A 21,043-nucleotide genomic window follows, 5' to 3' on the forward strand; every position below is an offset into this window, starting at 1 on the left:
AAGGTGCCACAAGTCCTCCTTTTCTTTTTGCGAAAACAGACTAACACGGCTGCTATACTGAAACTTGTCTGGATAGATAAGTGGACAGAGTCCTGAATGGCTCATTAGACCCTGAAGCCATGTCCACAAGAAGTATTACAGAACAATTAAGATGGTTATCCTGGATTCTCTGACCTTTTACAGATGACTCTTGTGATCACCTATTCCAAGCTCTTTCATGGCTCCCTTTCCTTTTCTCTATCATGTTTAATTTCCGTTCCTGATCTTCAAAGCACTGTACAATTCTGCTTTGGACTACATTTCAGTACTTGTAGTCCACACCTCTGTCAACGCCTACTGCCCTCTCTTCTAAGCCATACTCTGCCACCTACTTCTAGCTTAGCGTGATTTTACTCTGAAAATTGATCATGCAAAAACAGCATAAGTGCTGGAAGTAGGGTGCTGCTGCACTCCCTGGCTTGAAGTGGTTTCCATCATATACAGGGTTTACAGTTTGGTTCAATGGCTCTCAGCACCCCCACTGCACAAATTGTTCCAACACCCGTGAAAAACACTATCATATTACTCACTAAGTTGGATCTTTTGTGGATTCAGAGTCATACTGGCTTATTTTATTGACAAATCTAAGTATTTCTGTTTTTATTTGTTAACAGTGAAAAGCCAACACAGTTAAGAGTTGCATCTCTTAACTGAAAAGGAGGACTTGTGGCACCTTAGAGACTAGCCAATTTATTTGAGCATAAGCTTTCGTGAGCTACAGCTCACTTCATCGGATGCATACTGTGGAAAATATAGAAGATGTTTTTACACACACAGACCACAAAAAATGGGTGTTTATCACTACAAAAGGTTTTCTCTCCCCCCCACCCTACTCTCCTGCTGGCAATAGCTTATCTAAAGTGATCACTCTCCTTATAATGTGTATGATAATCTAGGTGGGCCATTTCCAGCACAAATCCAGGGTTTAACAAGAACGTCTGAGGAACAGTGGGGGCGGGGGGGAAAAGGAAGAAATAAACAAGGGGAAATAGGTTACTTTTTATAATGAATCAACCATTCCCAGTCTCTATTCAAGCCTAAGTTAATTGTATCCAATTTGCAAATTAATTCCAATTCAGCAATCTCTCTTTGGAGTCTGTTTCTAAAGTTTTTCTGTTGTAATATCGCAACTTTCATGTCTGTAATCGCATGACCAGGGAGATCGAAGTGTTCTCTGACTGGTTTATGAATGTTATAATTCTTAACATCTGATTTGTGTCCATTTATTCTTTTACGTAGAGACTGTCCAGTTTGACCAATATACAAGGCAAAGGGCATTGCTGGCACATGATGGCATATATCACATTGGCAGATGTGCAGGTGAACGAGCCTCTGATAGTGTGGCTGATGTTATTAGGCCCTATGATGGTGTCCCCTGAATAGATATGTGGGCACAGTTGGCAACGGACTTTGTTGCAAGGATAGGTTCCTGGGTTAGTGGTTCTGTTGTGTGGTGTGTGGTTGCTGGTGAGTATTTGCTTCAGGCTGGGGGGCTGTCTGTAAGCAAGGACTGGCCTGTCTCCCAAGACTTGTGAGAGTGTTGGGTCGTCCTTCAGGATAGGTTGTAGATCCTTGGTAATGCGTTGGAGGCGTTTTAGTTGGGGGCTGAAGGTGACGGCTAGTGGCATTCTGTTATTTTCTTTGTTAGGCCTGTCCTGTAGTAGGTGACTTCTGGGAACTCTTCTGGCTCTATCAATCTGTTTCTTCACTTCCGCAGGTGGGTATTGTAGTTGTAAGAATGCTTGATAGAGATCTTGTAGGTGTTTGTTTCTGTCTGAGGGGTTGGAGCAAATGCGGTTGTATCTTAGAGCTTGGCTGTGGACAATGGATCGTGTGGTGTGGTCAGGGTGAAAGCTGGAGGCATGTAGGTAGGAATAGCGGTCAGTAGGTTTCCGGTATAGGGTGGTGTTTATGTGACCATCGTTTATTAGCACTGTAGTGTCCAGGAAGTGGATCTCTTGTGTGGATTGGACCAGGCTGAGGTTGATGGTGGGATGGAAATTGTTGAAATCATGGTGAAATTCCTCAAGAGCTTCTTTTCCATGGGTCCAGATGATGAAGATGTCATCAATATAGCGCAAGTAGAGTAAGGGTGTTAGGGGATGAGAGCTAAGGAAGCGTTGTTCTAAGTCAGCCATAAAAACGTTGGCATACTGTGGGGCCATGCGGGTACCCATAGCAGTGCCGCTGATTTGAAGGTATACATTGTCCCCAAATGTAAAATAGTTATGGGTAAGGACAAAGTCACAAAGTTCAGCCACCAGGTTTCTGCCAATGTGATATATGCCATCATGTGCCAGCAATGCCCCTTTGCCTTGTATATTGGTCAAACTGGACAGTCTCTACGTAAAAGAATAAATGGACACAAATCAGATGTCAAGAATTATAACCTTCAGAAACCAGTCGGAGAACACTTCAATCTCCCTGGTCACGCGATTACAGACATGAAAGTTGCGATATTACAACAGAAAAACTTCAGAAACAGACTCCAAAGAGAGATTGCTGAATTGGAATTAATTTGCAGATTGGATACAATTAACTTAGAGACTTGAATAGAGACTGGGAATGGTTGATTCATTGTAAAAAGTAACCTATTTCCCCTTGTTTATTCCTTCCCTCCCCCACTGTTCCTCAGACGTTCTTGTTAAACCCTGGATTTGTGCTGGAAATGGCCCACCTTAATTATCATACACATTGTAAGGAGAGTGGTCACTTTAGATAAGCTATTACCAGCAGGAGAGTGGGGTTGGGGGGGGAAGGAAAACCTTTTGTAGTGATCAACACCCATTTTTTCATGGTCTGTGTGTATAAAAACATTTTCTGTATTTTCCACAGTATGCATCCGATGAAGTGAGCTGTAGCTCACGAAAGCTTATGCTCAGATAAATTGGTTAGTCTCTAAGGTGCCACAAGTACTCCTTTTCTTTTTGAGAATACAGACTAACACAGCTGTTACTCTGAAACATCTCTTAACTGTTGAGTCACAGCTGCATCTGAAGAAGTGGGGTTTTTTTACCCACAGAAGCTTATGCCCAAATAAATCGGTTAGTCTTTAAGGTGCCACCAGACTCCTTATTGTTTTTGTGGATACAGACTAACAAGGCTACCCCAATACTTGACAGTTAAGAGACAGCAAACTAGACTCAACAACAGAATAATTATTAAATTGTGTACACTGCTGCAAACCCACTGAAGGCAATGGGGATACATAGGTGTCATTATGGGCATAATTTGGAAATTGTGGGGTTGCACAGGTGTCACTAAGGGCACAATTGGGCCTGCATAACTGTTGTTACTAGGGAGGACACACAAGAAAGAAGTAACTTGCCTTGACCCTTGGAAGTCATTTTGAGTTTGTAGGACTGACAGAAAAATCTTTTTACTTTAAACTAAACACGTCTTAACTGGAAATCATTGAGACACGTTAGCAGGGACCACCACCGTGCAATTTTAAGAGTCATTTTTGCTATTTCAATGCTACTTTTGTCTTCTCCTGGCCTAAATTTGTTGTTTTTAATGCTGTCCTGTAATAACGGGAATGCAATGTTCCATTTATGTCCTCAGTCTGTAAATCACTTCTTCTAACCCATTACTTCTAGTGAAGCTGCTACCCTTCACTTCAGACTTCCACTGTCTCCCCTATTTGTAGGTCTCATTTCTATTGCAGTAGTGCTTAGAAGATCCACTCAGTGATATTACAGCTAAACAGAAGTTATGGGTTAGACACAGGAATTACTGGGTGAGCTTCTTGAGTGTGTTATGCAGGAAATCAGACTAGAAGATCATAATGGTCATAGTGGCAGTAGTCTGGGTTATCCTGTGTGTCTTGTATGTTTATCCCTTCAGGATCACATTCACAGAAAAATTGAGGATCATGGGAGAAGGAAGAAGTTTGTCCTTGGACAGGTTTACCTAGATGTTCCCACTAAAGTACATATTAAACTAAAGAAATGTAGTTTTTGTGAAGAGGAGAAAAAATACTTCAGAGAGGCAGAAAATGATGGATATTTGTCCTTTTAGAGTGAAGCAGGAGTAGTCCTTCCCCTGTGCAATTTTAGGCAGATAAGTAGACTGTCTGAGGATACTTTGTTTATGGAGGTTGTAGTAAGAAAACAGGTGCAGGCTCTGGCCAGCTGTGACCTGTAGGGAGAGCAAGGGAAATGATGTATTTGAACTTTTAAGATTTGTTTTCTGGGAGCCAGAGGCTGAAAAAAAATTTCTGCTGAAGTCTTGGGGTAAAGCCTCCACTACCATATACACTTTCCAACCACTGCTGGGTGGACACTGAGAATTCCCATTCGTCTTGCTAGCAACACTATCACTTGCCTCTGCCCCTAGGGATAGAGCATTTAAGCAAAAGAATATGTAAATCCTTAGAAGATGCAACAAAACTCATAAAGGTCATGATAATTTTTAAAAGGATTCCCAGGGCTGAAAAGCTGCCAAATGAAAGAAACATACATTAGCAGCAACTTATTATAGCAGGGGTGGCCCAACCACAGCTCATAAGCCACATGTGGCTCTTTTACAGTGAAAGCGAGGCTCGTGGAGCCCCCCACACCCTCCCCCTGCGTTCTCCACCTAGCAGACTGGGGAGGGGAATTTGGAACTTCTGCCCTACAGTGGGGTGGGAGGAGAGGGGCCTAGGGGCTTCTGCCAGAGACAACTGGTGGCTGCTGAGAGTGAAGGGGGCACAACTGAAAGGTTCGCCCACCCCAACAGCTTGAGTCATGTCCCCACCAGGCACATGCCCCTGTTCCCCTCAGCGGCCCCTTCCTGCAGCTCCCAGGTGTTACCTGTGCATGGAGAGGTAATGGCAAACAGCTGGAGCTGCAGGGAGGGGCTGCTGCTTTAGCTCCATGGGGAGAGGCAGCAGCAAAAGCAGCGGCTCCCCCTGCAGCTCCCAGCTGTTTGCTGCTGCCTCTCCTCACAGTCGCCGTTCCCAGCTTGCCAGCTCCAGCAGCTGCTGTGCAGGGAGGGGGCCTGGTGGCACCATGTTCAACTTATTCATAAATGATCTGGAGAAAGGGGCAAACAGTGAGGTGGCAAAGTTTGCAGACGATACTAAACTGCTCAAGATAGTTAAGACCAAAGCAGACTGTGAAGAACTTCAAAAAGATCTCCAAAACTAAGTGATTGGGCAACAAATGGCAAATGAAATTTAATGTGGATAAATGTAAAGTAATGTACATTGGAAAAAATAATATATACATACAATATGATGGGGGCTAATTTAGCTACAACTAATCAGGAAAGAGATCTTGGAGTCATCATGGATAGTTCTCTGAAGACGTCCACACAGTGTGCAGCGGCAGTCAAAAAAACGAACAGGATGTTAGGAATCATCAAAAAAGGGATCGAGAATAAGACGGAGAATATCTTATTGCCGTTATATAAATCCATGGTACACCCACATCTTGAATACTGCATACAGATGTGGTCTCCTCATCTCAAAAAAGATATACTGGCATTAGAAAAGGTTCAGAGAAGGGCAACTAAAATGATTAGGGGTTTGGAACTGGTCCCATATGAGGAGAGATTAAAGACACTAGGACTTTTCAGCTTGGAAAAGAGGAGACTAAGGGGGAATACGATAGAGGTATATAAAATCATGAGTGGTGTGGAGAAAGTGAATAAGGAAAAGTTATTTACTTGTTCCCATAATAGAAGAACTAGGGGCTACCAAATGAAATTAATGGGCAGCAGGTTTAAAACAAATAAAAGGAAGTTCTTCTTCACAAAGTTAGCACATGATCAACCTGTGGAACTCCTTGCCTGAGGAGGTTGTGAAGGCTAGGACTATAAGAGGGTTTAAAAGATAACTAGATAAATTCACAGAGGTTAAGTCCATTAATGGTTATTAGCCAGGATGGGTAAGGAATGGTCTCCCCAGCCTCTGTTTGTCAGAGGGTGGAGATGGATGGCAGGAGAGAGATCACTTGATCATTACCTGTTAGGTTCACTCCCTCTGGGGCACCTGGCATTGGCCACTGTTGGCAGACAGGATACTGGGCTGGATGGACCTTTGGTCTGACCCAGTATGGCCATTCTTATGTTGTTACGTGCTGGCCTCGCTGCATTACATGCCGGGGCTCAGGGCTTCAGCAGGAGCGGGGATGAAGCCCCAAGCCCAGGCAGGTGCCTCCAGTGGTGCTGAAGCCCCGAGACACCCTCCACACAGGGCTAAAGCCCTGAGCCCGGGCAGGCACGGTCCACGGGACTAAAATCCGAAGCCCCGGCAAGTGCCTCCCACAGGATTGAAGCTCCAAGACCCCCCTCTCCACCGGGCTGAAGCCAAGAGCCCTGCCAGGCGCATCCCAGCTCTTGAACTTCTGAAGATTGTCATATGCGGCTCAAAGGGCCAGTAAGTTTGGCCACCCCTGGATGATAGGTTATGAGAGTAGGGCTTGAAGGCACAAAAAAATGAGAGTTCAGAATAATAGACGGAATATTACAACTGAAGTGGACAAAAACAACCTTTTAAACCAACAATTAAAAAGCCACCTCTTTCCATTAACCACAAAACCCCCAAATCCTCACAAAACAAATAGCTTCTTCATTTTAATAGGAAGTTTGCTGATTGTATGTTTGGCTTGAGAGCTGATTTATCTTGTCAATTGTGGGCGTAAGTGCTAGGTTTTGTAATTTACATTAAATTACTCTTCGAAAACAATTATCCCCATGTTTGCATATACCCATACTTTTTTCCATAACAGGCTCAATCTATCCCTACTTCTAAATAAACCCATCAATCCTTTAGCAGTGATTGTTCCTAAATTAACTCTCATTAGAACCAGAATAACATTGTCTCAACTGCTTTCACTCCTTCCTGGATGTGTAAAGGAAATTTTTTACAAGAATCTGAGGCTAAATTTTCTGCATCTCAGCTAAAATTAAATATATACTCCTTCCCCTTCTCCGCCATGCAAAGAAATACTGATCTAGAAACACATACAGAGATACATATTCATATTTCAAGGGATGAAAAAGTATTAACATTTCAAAACTCAATTAAAATTTGATTTTCCTTTTTTCTCATTTCACACAAGGACTTCTCACAAACTTCTTTCCATAGCTCCCTGTGTAGAAGTGCACAGTTTGCACTCTAGTGTAAGAATTAGAGCCATTTACTCATCAATTATATTTAGACTTTGATTGGCAATGTATGGGATTATGTCACAAATGTATTGGTCCCCTTCAAAGAAAGTTTCATGATCCTGATTCCATCAAACAATGCTTATATGTTGAAAAAATAGCCGTGGAATATTTTATGTTGAATCCAGAGGGAAAAAACAAACAAACCTGCATTAAAGACTGTGCCAAACTAAGGGATAAGGTACAATGACCAAGTCATATGATACAAGGCTGCAAGGTAAGAGCATAAAAGCATGACTCAAAGGTTGAGCAAGTTATTAAAAGATATTGCCTGGGTGCAAACCAGTATAACTATACTAGACTATACCCAGGAACACAATTGGACCATTATTCTTCCTCCTAACCCTTCTCTCCTCCAATATTGACAAACACTAACTTGGCAAATACAAGTTATCATATTCACAGGAGAACAATGTCTCTAATGTTTTCACCTGCCCTTTTTTAGGATTCATAAGGATGTTTTGTAGTTTAACTAGCTGAATTTTAGTGTATTTAAATTTGGTGGAAGTAGTGTCACCCCTCAAAGCCCCCCTAAAATGACCCATCAAATATAAAAAGTATGTGGACACAGCATTAAGGCTGTGATGGAAAATGACAAATCCCAGAAACTCACACATTTGTGGTGTTTTGTTCTGTAGTTATAGCATAATGGAATGAAGAAAAACTGTGTAAGTCAACATGTTGGTCTTAAAGGGATACTGTCAGTTTGAAATGAGTCAGTTCTACAAAGAAACAAAGTGAGCTTGAATTAATATGCAAACTAGATACCATTAACTTGGGTTTGAATAGAGACTGGGAGTGGCTGGGTCATTACACATATTAAGTTAAGTATCGTCACACCTTCTTGTCAACTGGCTAAATGGGCCATCTTGATTATCACTACAAAAAAGTTTTTTTCTCCTGCTCATAATAGCTCATCTTAATTAGTTAGCCTCTTACAGTTTGTATGGTAACTTCCACCTTCTCTGTATATATCTCTCTCTTCTTACTATATGTTCCATTCTATGCATTCGATGAAGTAGGCCGTAGCCCACGAAAGCTTATGCTCTAACAAATTTGTTAGTCTCTAAGGTGCCAAAAGTATTCCTGTTCTTTTTACGGATACAGACTAATAGGGCTGCTACTCTGAAACCTGTCATTATGCAAGGCACTGAATTTAGCTGTATGGAGTGGTAATCCATCAACTTCATGAAAAAACTCGTACAGATACAGACAGACATCATCTTCCCTTCCAAATGCAAAGAGATGGATATCATACCCAAAGGACTAAAGGTAAATCTACATATCACACAGGCTACGCTGACTGTGAAACCACCTGATCAACATCCTATATAGCAAACAGGGAAAGATTAAGAATGAGCTCTCAAAACTGGATACTCAAACAAACAACCTTCCACACAAACTTCCTCATGGATAGATTTTACAAAAACTAGACAAGCCATTTACAACACAAACTTTGCTTCTCTACAAAGGAAAAAGGACATTAAACTATCTAAACTACTACATGCCACAAGGAGCCACAACAGTAGTTCTCTTAACCCACCCAACAATACTGTTAATATTTCCAGCTATCCTCTTAGCCAAGCAGAAGAGTCTGTCCTATCTCCTTTTGTCCCTCCATGCCCACAAACATGATACAGTTCTGTGGTGACCTAGAATCCGACTTTCAATGTCTCTGACTCAAAGAATATTTCCACACACCTCTGAACAACATACTAACCCACAGAATCCTTCCTACCAACACTACAAAAAGAAGGATTCTGGGTGGACCCCTCCTGAAGGTCGAAACAGACAGGACTTCTACGTAGACTGCTTCCGTCAATGTGCACGGGCTGAAATTGTGGAAAAGCAGCATCACTTGCCCTATAACCTCAGCCGTGCTGAACACAATGCCATCCACAGCCTAAGAAACAACTCTGACATCATAATCAAAAAGGTGGACAAAGGAGGTGCTGTCGTCGTCATGAATAAGTTGGAATATGAACAAGAGGCTGCTAGGCAGCTCTCTAATTCCACATTCTACAGGCCATTATCCTCTAATCTCACTGAGGATTACCAAAAGAAACTACACCATCTGCTCAAGAAACTCCCTGAAAAAGCACAGGAACAGATCTGTGCAGACACATGCCTAGAATACCCCTGGTTGGGGTTCTATTTGCTACCCAAGATCCATAAACCTGGAAATCCTGGACGCCCCATCATCTCCGGCATTGGCACCCTGACAGCAGGATTGTCTGGCTATGTGGACTCTCTCCTTAAGCCCTACGCTACCAGCACTCCCAGCTGTCTTCAAGACACCACTGACTTCCTGAGGAAACTACAATCCATCGGTGATCTTCCTGAAAACACCATCCTGGCCACTATGGATGTAGAAGCCCACTACACCAATATTCCACACAAGGATGGACTACAAGATATCAGGAACAGTATCCCCGATAATGTCACGGCAAACCTGGTGGCTGAACTTTGTGACTTTGTCCTCACCCACAACTATTTCACATTTGGGGAGAATATATACCTTCAAGTCAGCGGCACGGCTATGGGTACCCGCATGGCCCCACAGTTTGCCAACATTTTTATGGCTGACTTAGAACAACGCTTCCTCAGCTCTCGTCCCCTAATGCCCCTACTCTACTTGCGCTACATTGATGACCTCTTCAATGTCTGGACCCATGGAAAAGAAGCCCTTGAGGAATTCCACCATGATTTCAACAGTTTCCATCCCACCATCAACCTAGACCAATCCACACAAGCTGTCCATTTCCTGGACACTACTGTGCTAATTAGCGATGGTCACATAACCATCACCCTATTCCGGAAACCTACTGACTGCTATACGTGTCTACATGCCTCCAGCTTCCATCCAGGACACACCACACGATCCATCATCTACAGCCAAGCTCTAAGATACAACCGCATTTGCTCCAACCCTCAGACAGAGACAAACACCTACAAGATCTCTATCAAGCTTTCTTAAAACTACAATACCCACTTGCTGAACTGAAAGAACAGATTGACAGAGCTAGAAGAGTACCCAGAAATCACCTACTACAGGACAGGCCCAACAAAGAAAATAACAGAATGCCACTAGCTGTCACCTTCAGCCCCCAATTAAAACCCCTTTAGTGCATCATCAAAGATTTACAACCTGTCCTGAAAAATGATCCCTCACTCTCACAGATCTTGGAAGACAGACCAGTCCTCGCTTACAGACAGCCCCCCAACCTGAAGCAAATACTCTCCAGCAACCACACAACAAAAACACTAACCCAGGAACCTATCCTTGCAACAAAGCCCGATGCCAACTCTGTCCACATATTTATTCCAGTGACACCATCATAGGACCTAATCACATTATCCATCCCATCGGGGGCTTGTTCACCTGCACATCTACCAATGTGATACATGCCATCATGTGCCAGCAATGCCGCTCTGCCATGTACATTGGCCAAACCGGACAGTCTCTATGCAAAAGAATAAATGGACAAAAATCCGACATCAGGAATCATAACATTCAAAAACCGGTAGGAGATGAAATGGATATGACTGAGTCTGTCTGGGTAACAATTAAATTGGGGAAGAAAACTATTAGAGCCTCCCCTGGGATAGTGCTTGGGGTGTGCTATAGACCGCCGGGATCTAATTTGGATATGGATAGAGCCCTTTTTAATGTTTTTAATAAAGTAAATACTAATGGAAACTGTGTGATCATGGGAGACTTTAACTTCCCAGATATAGACTGGAGGATGAGTGCTAGTAATAATAATAGGGCTCAGATTTTCCTAGATGCGATAGCTGATGGATTCCTTCAGCAAGTAGTTGCTGAACCGACTAGAGGGGATGCCATTTTAGATTTGGTCTTGGTGAGTAATGAGGACCTCATAGAAGAAATGGTTGTAGGGGATAATCTTGGCTCAAGTGATCATGAGCTAATTCAGTTCAAACTGAATGGAAGGATTAACAAAAATAAATCTGCAACTAGGGTTTTTGATTTCAAAAGGGCTGACTTTCAAAAATTAAGGAAATTAGTTAGGGAAGTGGATTGGACTGAAGAATTTATGGGTTTAAAGGTAGAGGAGGCCTGGGATTATTTTAAATTAAAGCTGCAGAAGCTATCGGAAGCCTGCATCCCAAGAAAGGGGAAAAAATTCATAGGCAGGAGTTGTAGACCAAGCTGGATGAGCAAGCATCTTAGAGAGGTAATTAAGAAAAAGCAGAAAGCATATAGGGAGTGGAAGAAGGGAGGGATCAGTAAGGAAAGCTACCTTATTGAGGTCAGAATATGTAGGGATAAAGTGAGACAGGCTAAAAGTCAAGTAGAGTTGGACCTTGCAAAGGGAATTAAAACCAATAGTAAAAGGTTCTATAGTCATATAAATAGGAAGAAAACAAAGAAAGAAGAAGTGGGACCGCTAAAAACTGAGGATGGAGTGGAGGTCAAGGATAATCTAGGCATGGCCCAATATCTAAACAAATACTTTGCCTCAGTCTTTAATAAGACTAAAGAGGATCTTAGGGATAATGGTAGCATGATAAATGGGAATGAGGATATGGAGGTAGACATCACCATATCTGAGGTAGAAGCGAAACTCAAACAGCTTAATGGGACTAAATCGGGGGGCCCAGATAATCTTCATCCAAGAATATTAAAAGAATTGGCACAAGAAATTGCAAGCCCATTAGCAAGAATTTTTAATGAATCTGTAAACTCAGGGGTTGTACCGTATGATTGGAGAATTGCTAACATAGTTCCTATTTTTAAGAAAGGGAAAAAAAGTGATCCAAGTAATTATAGGCCTGTTAGTTTGACATCTGTAGTATGCAAGGTCTTGGAAAAAATTTTGAAGGAGAAGGTAGTTAAGGACATTGAAGTCAATGGTAAATGGGACAAAATACAACATGGTTTTACAAAAGGTAGATCGTGCCAAACCAACCTGATCTCCTTCTTTGAGAGAGTAACAGATTTTTTAGATAAAGGAAACGCAGTGGATCTAATTTACTTAGATTTTAGTAAGGCGTTTGATACTGTGCCACATGGGGAATTATTAGTTAAATTGGATAAGATGGGCATCAATAGGAAAATTGAAAGGTGGATAGGGAATTGGTTAAAGGGGAGACTACAACGGGTCCTACTGAAAGGTGAACTGTCAAGTTGGAGGGAGGTTACCAGTGGAGTTCCTCAAGGATCAGTTTTGGGACCAATCTTATTTAATCTTTTTATTACTGACCTGGGCACAAAAAGTGGGAGTGTGCTAATAAAGTTTGCAGATGATACAAAGCTGGGAGGTATTGCTAATTTAGAGAAGGACAGGGATACCCTACAGGAGGATCTGGATGACCTTGTAAACTGGAGTAATAGGAATAGGATGAAATTTAATAGTGAGAAGTGTAAGGTCATGCATTTAGGGATTAATAACAAGAATTTTAGTTATAAGCTAGGGACACATCAACTAGAAGTAACGGAGGAGGAAAAGGACCTTGGAGTATTGGTTGATCATAGGATGACTATGAGCTGCCAATGTGATATGGCTGTGAAAAAAGCTAATGTCGTCTTGGGATGCATCAGGAGAGGTATTTCCAGTAGGGATAAGGAGGTTTTAGTACCGTTATATAAGGCACTGGTGAGACCTCACCTGGAATACTGTGTGCAGTTCTGGTCTCCCATGTTTAAGAAGGATGAATTCAAACTGGAACAGGTACAGAGAAGGGCTACTAGGATGATCCGAGGAATGGAAAACTTGTCTTATGAAAGGAGACTTAGGGAGCTTGGCTTGTTTAGCCTAACTAAAAGAAGGTTGAGGGGAGATATGATTGCTCTCTATAAATATATCAGAGGGATAAATACCAGAGAGGGAGAGGAATTATTTAAACTCAGTACCAATGTGGACACAAGAACAAATGGATATAAACTGGCCACTAGGAAATTTAGATTAGAAATTAGACGAAGGTTTCTAACCATCAGAGGAGTGAAGTTTTGGAATAGCCTTCCGAGGGAAGTAGTGGGGGCAAAAGATCTATCTTGCTTTAAGATTAAACTCGATAAGTTTATGGAGGAGATGGTATGATGGGATAACATGGTTTTGGTAATTAAATATTCATGGTAAATAGGCCCAATGGCCTGTGATGGGTTTTTAGATGGGGTAAGATCCAAGTTACCCGGGAAAGAATTTTCTGTAGTATCTGGCTGATGAATCTTGCCCATATGCTCAGGGTTTAGCTGATCGCCATATTTGGGGTCGGGAAGGAATTTTCCTCCAGGGCAGATTGGAAGGCCCTGGAGGTTTTTCGCCTTCCTCTGTAGCATGGGGCACGGGTCACTTGCTGGAGGATTCTCTGTTCCTTGAGGTCTTCAAACTACAATTTGAGGACTTCAATAGCACAGATATAGGTGTGAGGTCTTTTTTAGGAGTGGTGGGTGAAATTCTGTGGCCTGCATTGTGCAGGAGGTCAGACTAGATGATCATAATGGTCCCTTCTGGCCTAAATATCTATGAATCTATGAATCTATGAAAACACTTCAACCTCTCTGGCCACTCAGTAAAAGACTTAAGGGTGGCAATTTTGCAACAGAAAAGCTTCAAACACAGACTCCAACAAGAAACTGCTGAGCTTGAATTAATATGCAAACTAGATACCATTAACTTGGGTTTGAATAGAGACTGGGAGTGGCTGGGTCATTACACATATTGAATCTATTTACCCACGTTACGTATCCTCACACCTTCTTGTCAACTGTCTAAATGGGCCATCTTGATTATCACTACAAAAGTTTTTTTCTCCTGCTCATAATAGCTCATCTTAATTAGTTATCCTCTTACAGTTGGTATGGCTACTTCCAGCTTCTCTGTATATATATCTATATATCTTCTTACTATATGTTCCATTCTATGCATCCGATGAAGTGAGCTGTAGCCCACGAAAGCTTATGCTCAAATAAATGTGTTAGTTTCTAAGGTGCCACAAGTCCTCCTGTTCTACCAGTGTGACCTAATTTCATTTTGGTGAAGTTAACTAACTGCTGAGTCACCTGCACAGTTTTTTATTTTAAACTGTTGGTTTCTGTTAATGTTTTGCTCACCTGCTGTTTGGAAAGATGCACACAGACAACAGAGTGTGCATATACTCAGCAGGGGCATTGGGGGCAGGGTGGGTGTAGAAGAGGAGTGGGCATATGAGGGCTCATAGCTTCTTGTTGTCCATAAACTGCGGGAAGGAAGCAATAGGAAACAAAAACCAGTCTCCACTGTCCTCTGAGCTTCTCAGGTCCCCACCACCCACTTCGTCCCAGCTTCTTTTCTGATTGTTCTGGCACAAACAGAGGGGGGCCTGCTGCCTCCCATCTGACATGTCTGGCTCTTGGTTTGCCACCGATGCAGAGGCAGGCCAAACTACTGCGGTCTTTTCCAATATTTCCTGCTGTGGTGGCCATCTTAGATGAGCAGATTATTTGAGTGGAGATTCTCTAGCATTCAGTATTTTTCTAGTTTTCTATCGATTCTGACTTTACAGAATTGACACCACCAAAAGCCTTCTCCTCTTCACAGAATTTCACCTTAACTCAGCTGTCACAAATCTGCATTCTTTGTCTCCTAGATGCTGATCACCTTTCTGTGACATTAGCAATAAAATGCATCACTGTTTCTTTAACTGTGGCTAAAAATTGGTAAATTTCATGAGCCATCAAAATGGCTGGCTGACTGATTGAAAGGTAAATTTCAAAGTTGTAGTTACAGCTGATTTAATGCCAGATGCATATGCTGAAAGCTCCCCACTAACCAGGCTGTGGGGGACACACATCCCAGAAATATTTAAACTCGTTTTAAAACAAAATTTTTTTCTCAGAAATCCTCCTGGCACTTCCTGCTCCTCTGACCATCACCCAGAATGAATGGTTCTCCAATGTCACTGATCCCTGGTTTCAACGAGGCTTCTGATTTTAGTGATGTTGGAGAACGGCACATTTTTAGAAGTTTCAGTGAAGTAGGACATGTCAGGAGGAATTCCCAAATGGAATGCTAATTTTTAAAAAGTAAAAGCTATTAACAGAGGCTTGCTAGTGGAGGCATATATTTCCAAGCTTAACCCACTTTTCATTCCTCTTTGCAGTTTACACCTTAGTATACACAGAAGAAATAATGGTCCAGACCCTGCAGTATACTGCAGCATTTTGCACCCACCTCCCATCACAGTGCTGCTCTACAATTGGCAGATTGTCATCATCATTTATCATTTGCATTGTGGTTGTGCCTAGGAGTCACAGTCATGGACAGAGCCCTATTTTGCTAGGCACTGTACAAATACAAAACAAAAAAGATGCTCGCTCACAATCTTCTGGCACCTATGTAGCAGGATCCTTTGGTGGAGCAGGCTAATCTAGATCCTATACCAAACCCTCAGTCCAGGTTCTGGCACAGGAGGGATGGCCAGAGCTTGGGGGCTGTTGGTAGCTGGCATGAATAAGGGTAGCATTCAGGATGCTTTTGTTTATGCCAGAGACTGGCCTAGTGCTAAGGCAGCCCCATGATTAGGGGAATGCAAAGATGGCTTTGTGCTCCACCTCCTCAGGAGCACCAGGTACTTCATGGCTACAGTGAAGGATCTGGATCATAAGTAGTACAAGGGAGATGAAGGTTGGGGATGGGTTTAATTTTGTACAGTCTTACTGAAAGAATACCACATCTGCTCAGTTCTTAATCCTCCCTTTTTATTGTACCAAAACAGTAATCACCACTGCTCAACCAGCTCAAAAAAATCTTACCCCTGTATCTGTACTACAGAGGGTATAATTAAGATATTATTGTTATGGCAACACAATATTTACCTTGCCAGTGGTGTTTCTGGTATTCCCCACATTAAGAATAAGAAATGCAATACATACTGCAATACATTTATGAGCTGTAAGCAATACAGTGTCCAGGTTTTAATGGCACCAACTGATTTGAAACTTAGACATGTACTCTAGAAAGCATACTTAGAAATGTTTCAGAGTAATAGCCGTGTTAGTCTGTATTCGCAAAAAGAAAAAGAGTACTTGTGGCACCTTAGAGACTAACCAATTTATTTGAGCATGAGCTTTCGTGAGCTACAGCTCACTTCATCGGATGCATACTGTGGAAACTGCAGAAGACATTATATACACAGAGAACTCATGCTCAAATAAATACTTAGAAATGTTTCTCTTGTTTATCATTTCACCACAAAATTAATTCAAATAAAATAATAATTATGCTAGCTTTTGCTGATGGGACCAGAAGAGAGTCCACTTTAGTGGCCCCTGGTTGAAAGGAAAATAGTTGTGATAAAATGGGATTAGTACCGACCCAGGATTAGTGCAGTCAAAATATGGAGAGATGTAGGATTCTGTTTGCCCTTGGATGAAAAGAAATATTAAAGGAATACTGACAAGTTAAAATCATTTTAAAGAACTTTCTTTACCTGTGCTATAGCACCACCTGAGATGATTATAATAGAAAGACTTAAAAATCCACTTCACTTTCAGTTTGGACACTGATGTTCAATTTCATTTTTGTTTATATGCAGTGTTATAGCCGTTCTGGTCTCAAGGTATTAGAGGTAATACCTTTTACTGGACCAACTTGTGTTGGTGAGAGACTTGAAAAAGAGTTCGGCATAAGCTCGAAAGCTTGTCTGTCTCACCAAAAAAAGTTGGTCTAATAAAAGACATTACTCTCACCCACTTTGTCACTTTTGTTTATAATCCATTTCATTTCCATATGCTCAATATAGCAACATTTGGATTGTAGACACTAACAAGAGGAGAATTATTTTTGTTTAAAACCAACTGTCAGAAATTTGGGGCCAAATCTGAGTAGATTATGTTCCACTAATGTATTATTTTCCCAAATAACCCAAACTCACAAAATATTCTTAAAGATCTTAAATCTGCATAATCACATGTGAGTGTTATATCAAGTTCACACACACACACACACACACACACACACAGTATTTAGGCATATTTTAAAGAAAAACGCACACTCATCCAATGGACAGTGGCACTGTTCCTATCAATTGGTTAGAAACAACGTTCTGTTTTATAAAAGTTCAATTATATTAATTGCATAAATGTGGAGTGTGGAAAAATGCTGGCCGAAACATCGCAAAATGAAAATATTTACTAAAAAGCAGAAAAGACACAGCATATGATAGAGCGAACCAAGATGATTATTTATAAAGTGAGCAAAAATATGAGATCATGTAACACTTTGTTGGAGTGCCCAGAGCTGTTATTCCCCGGCTCAGTGAGAGAGAGACTTCCTGGTGCTAAACTGGGTGTCAATTCCCTGACACTAATCTGTTAGCCAACCCTACAATCTCCTCTGGCAGGGCCGTCCTTAGGATTTATGGGGCTCTATGCAGTATTATTAAACCTGTGCCCCTATGCCTGATGGCAGCCCGGGCTTGCATGTGTATTTTAGGCAAAGGTGGTCTTTTGAAGGACTTATTTAAAAAACTGTATGTCTGAAGATCCAAGCATTTAAGGCTAAAGATGAATACTCAGATTGTGCATCTAAAAATCTATGCAAGGATTTTTTAGAAATGTGATTTTATAATCTTTAGCAACACACTAATGAAATATTTTTAAAGCAAATTTTAAACTAAGGTCTTGTAGTGTTCTGAGTAAATATTACAGTAATGGACAATTGTTTTTGTCAGTAAATTCAGAAACTGACAGTATATATCTGGAGGTTGGCAAATGCCTGTTAAATGGCTTCATTACCCCTTGAATGTCTCTTTAGCAGTTTCAATGTTGTTCTAATAGGTCTGGCAGGCTGGAAGGACTTTCACTTTTAAATACTAGATCCCCTCCAGAGGAGGGCTCACCAGGCTGCAGCAGCCAGCTTTGGTGGGAGCCTGCAGGAAACTTCAGAACAGGGATAGGAAGAGGCAGCTGGGTGGACACTAAGACCCAGGGGTGTGTATGCTGCATATGCCTAAGGATGCTCTGTCCTCTACCAGCCCTTACTTTGCCTGGCAGGTTAATACTTGATGTATCCCAGTCCCTGAAATGCGCTGAAACATCCCTCTGTACTGCCCAGCCCTTGTCACAGGACACTCATAGTAACAACCACACTATTCCCAAGGGAACACTACAGCCCAGCCCTTGTCACAGGACACTCATAGTAACAACCACACTATTCCCAAGGGAACACTACACACACAGCTTGATTGGTACATCTCAGAATCAGGTTCTTTATAACACCACAGTATGGAATGTGATACAGCATGGCCAGAGGGCAGCAGGAGAGTGTTAGAAGGGAGCCTTATTCCCTGTAGAGGGAAGAAAGTTTGCTATAGATTAATTAAAGCACCTTTAGCCAATTAAAGCATCTGAAGCCAGGAGGTAGTGGAAGTAAATGGTGTATCCGTGGAAGGAAAGGCCCAAGGCCATATTATGTGCTCACATGTGATCTGTTGTGCAGGATAGTGCAAATACGAGGGAAAGAAGTAAAGCAACTCTTTGTCCCACGGAAACACACAAGGGCAGTACTAGAGTTAGCTCACAGTCATCTATTTGTGGGACATCTAGGAGTAGACAAGACACTGGAAAGAGCCCTAAGACAGTTTCATTGGCCAGGAATATGTGCAGAGGTCCAGTACTATTGTGCCTCCTGCCCTGAATGCCAGTTGCATAGCTCCCGACCTCACTTGCAGGCCCTATTAGTACCTTTGCCTATTATTGAAGCCCCTTTCGAGAGGATAGCAATGGACATAGTGGGCCCATTGGAAAGATCGGCACGGGGCCACCAAAACATACTAGTCATCTTTGACTACGCCACACGGTATCCAGAAGCCATTCCTTTAAGAAACCCTACATCCAAGGCAATAGCAAAAGAACTAGTCCAGGTTTTTGCCAGAGTGGGCATCCCAAAGGAGATCCTGACAGACCAAGGAACCCCATTCATGTCAAAATTAATCAAAGACTTATGTACCCTACTCCGCATCCAGGCCATACAGACCTCAGTCTACCATCCACAAACAGATGGACTGGTCGAGTGGTTTAACCATACCCTTAAAAGTATGATCAGAAAGGTGGTAGCACAGGATGGAAAAGACTGGGATACCCTTCTACTGTATCTAATGTTTGCTATACGGGAATTCCCCCAGGCGTCCACTGGTTTCTCTCCCTTTGAACTACTATATGAATGCCACCCACGTGGAATATTAGATATTGCCAAGGAAAATTGGGAAGAACAACCCAACGCAGGAAAGAATGTCATTGAGCACGTGACACAGATGAGAGAGCGAATAACTCGAGTAGCCCCTATAGTACGAGAACATTTGGAAAAAGCACAAGAGGCCCGGCGGACATATTACAACCTTCGGGCGAAAGTACGGAGATTCCAGCTGGGCCAACGGGTAATGGTGCTAGTACCGACAGCAGAAAGCAAACTCCTAGCCAGCTGGCATGGACCATATGAGATAGTGGAAGCCATTGGGGAGGTGGACTATAAGGTCAGACAACCAAACAGCCAAAGACCAGAGCAAATTTACCACATCAACTTACTGAAGCCCTAGCGTGACCGAGAGATGTGCCTGGTCATTCGGGGAGCTCCACCCCAAACAGACGACCCATGGGGCAGGTGAAGATACCTTCTGAGTTAACTCCAGAACAACTAACAGAGGTCATCTGATATGATCCAATGGAACCAGGACGTGTTCTGTACAAGGCCGGGCCGTACGACACTGGTCCAACATCATATTGTCACCAGTCCCAGAGTAAGGGTGACGACAAGACCATACCGAATACCAGAAGCTAAAAGGGAAGAAATTAGGACAGAAGTGAAGATGATGCTGGAACTTGGGGTTATTGAAGAATCCCACAGCCAGTGGTCCAGCCCTATCGTCCTAGCCCCCAAGCCTGACGGCACCCTGAGGTTTTGCAACGAATTCCGGAAGTTGAATGAAGTATCCCAATTTGATGCCTATCTGATACCATGCATTGACGAGCTAGTTGATCAGTTAGGCAAGGCCTGATACCTAACCACTCTAGACCTGACCAAAGGATATTGGCAAATTCCCGTGGCCGAGAATGCCAAGGAAAAGACTACCTTCTCTACACCCGATGGCTTGTTCCAATACAGGCCCCTGCAACATTCCAACGATTTATGGACAAATTGCTGCGACCCCATGCCAATTATGCCGCCGCCTATCTAGACAACAGTCATCCATAGCCCTGACTGGGAAATGCTCCTCGGAAAAGTAGAAGTGGTGTTAGATGCCCTGCGGAAGGCCGGCCTCACTGCCAACCCTCTCAAATGTGTGATAGGACTAGCTGAGGCCAGATACCTCGGGTATGTAGTAGGGAGAGGTTTGGTGAAACCCCAATGGAACAAAGTGGATGCAATACAAGGTTGGCCTCGACCAGTCTGCAAAAAGCAGGCAAAGCATTTCTAGGGATAGTAGGATACTATCGGAGATTCATCCCTCAATTCGCCACAAGAGCAGGGCCATTGACGGATTTGATAAAGGCTTGAGGACCCGAGATAGTAAAGTGGACTGATGTGGCAGAAGGAGCATTTGCAGATTTAAGGACAGCCCTTTGCTGCCATCCAGTACTCATAGCTCCAGACTTCAAGAAGGAATTCATCCTACAAAGAGATGCCTCAGAAGTAGGGCTAGGAGCTGTTCTTTCACAGATGGTAGGGGAGGAGGAACACCCGATCTTGTACCTCAGCCGGAAACTCCTCCTCAGGGAACAAAAGTATGCCGTCGTTGAAAAGGAATGTCTGGCAGTAAAATGGGCTATGGAGACTCTCCGCTACTACCTACTGGGGCGGCGGTTTACCCTCGTGACAGACCACACCCCACTCCAGTGGGTGCACAG

The 21,043-nt window shown here is 42.6% G+C and overlaps 1 protein-coding gene across 7 annotated transcripts in view; it reads right to left on the minus strand.

The window, feature by feature from the left end:
- The window catches only part of MAP7 (microtubule associated protein 7), a 201,140-nt gene that overhangs the window by 53,709 nt on the left and 126,388 nt on the right, over window positions 1–21,043 (minus strand). The window lies entirely within an intron of this gene.

This window comes from Lepidochelys kempii, chromosome 3 (genome assembly GCF_965140285.1).
Source record: "Lepidochelys kempii isolate rLepKem1 chromosome 3, rLepKem1.hap1, whole genome shotgun sequence".
Classification (NCBI taxonomy): Eukaryota; Metazoa; Chordata; order Testudines; family Cheloniidae; genus Lepidochelys; species Lepidochelys kempii.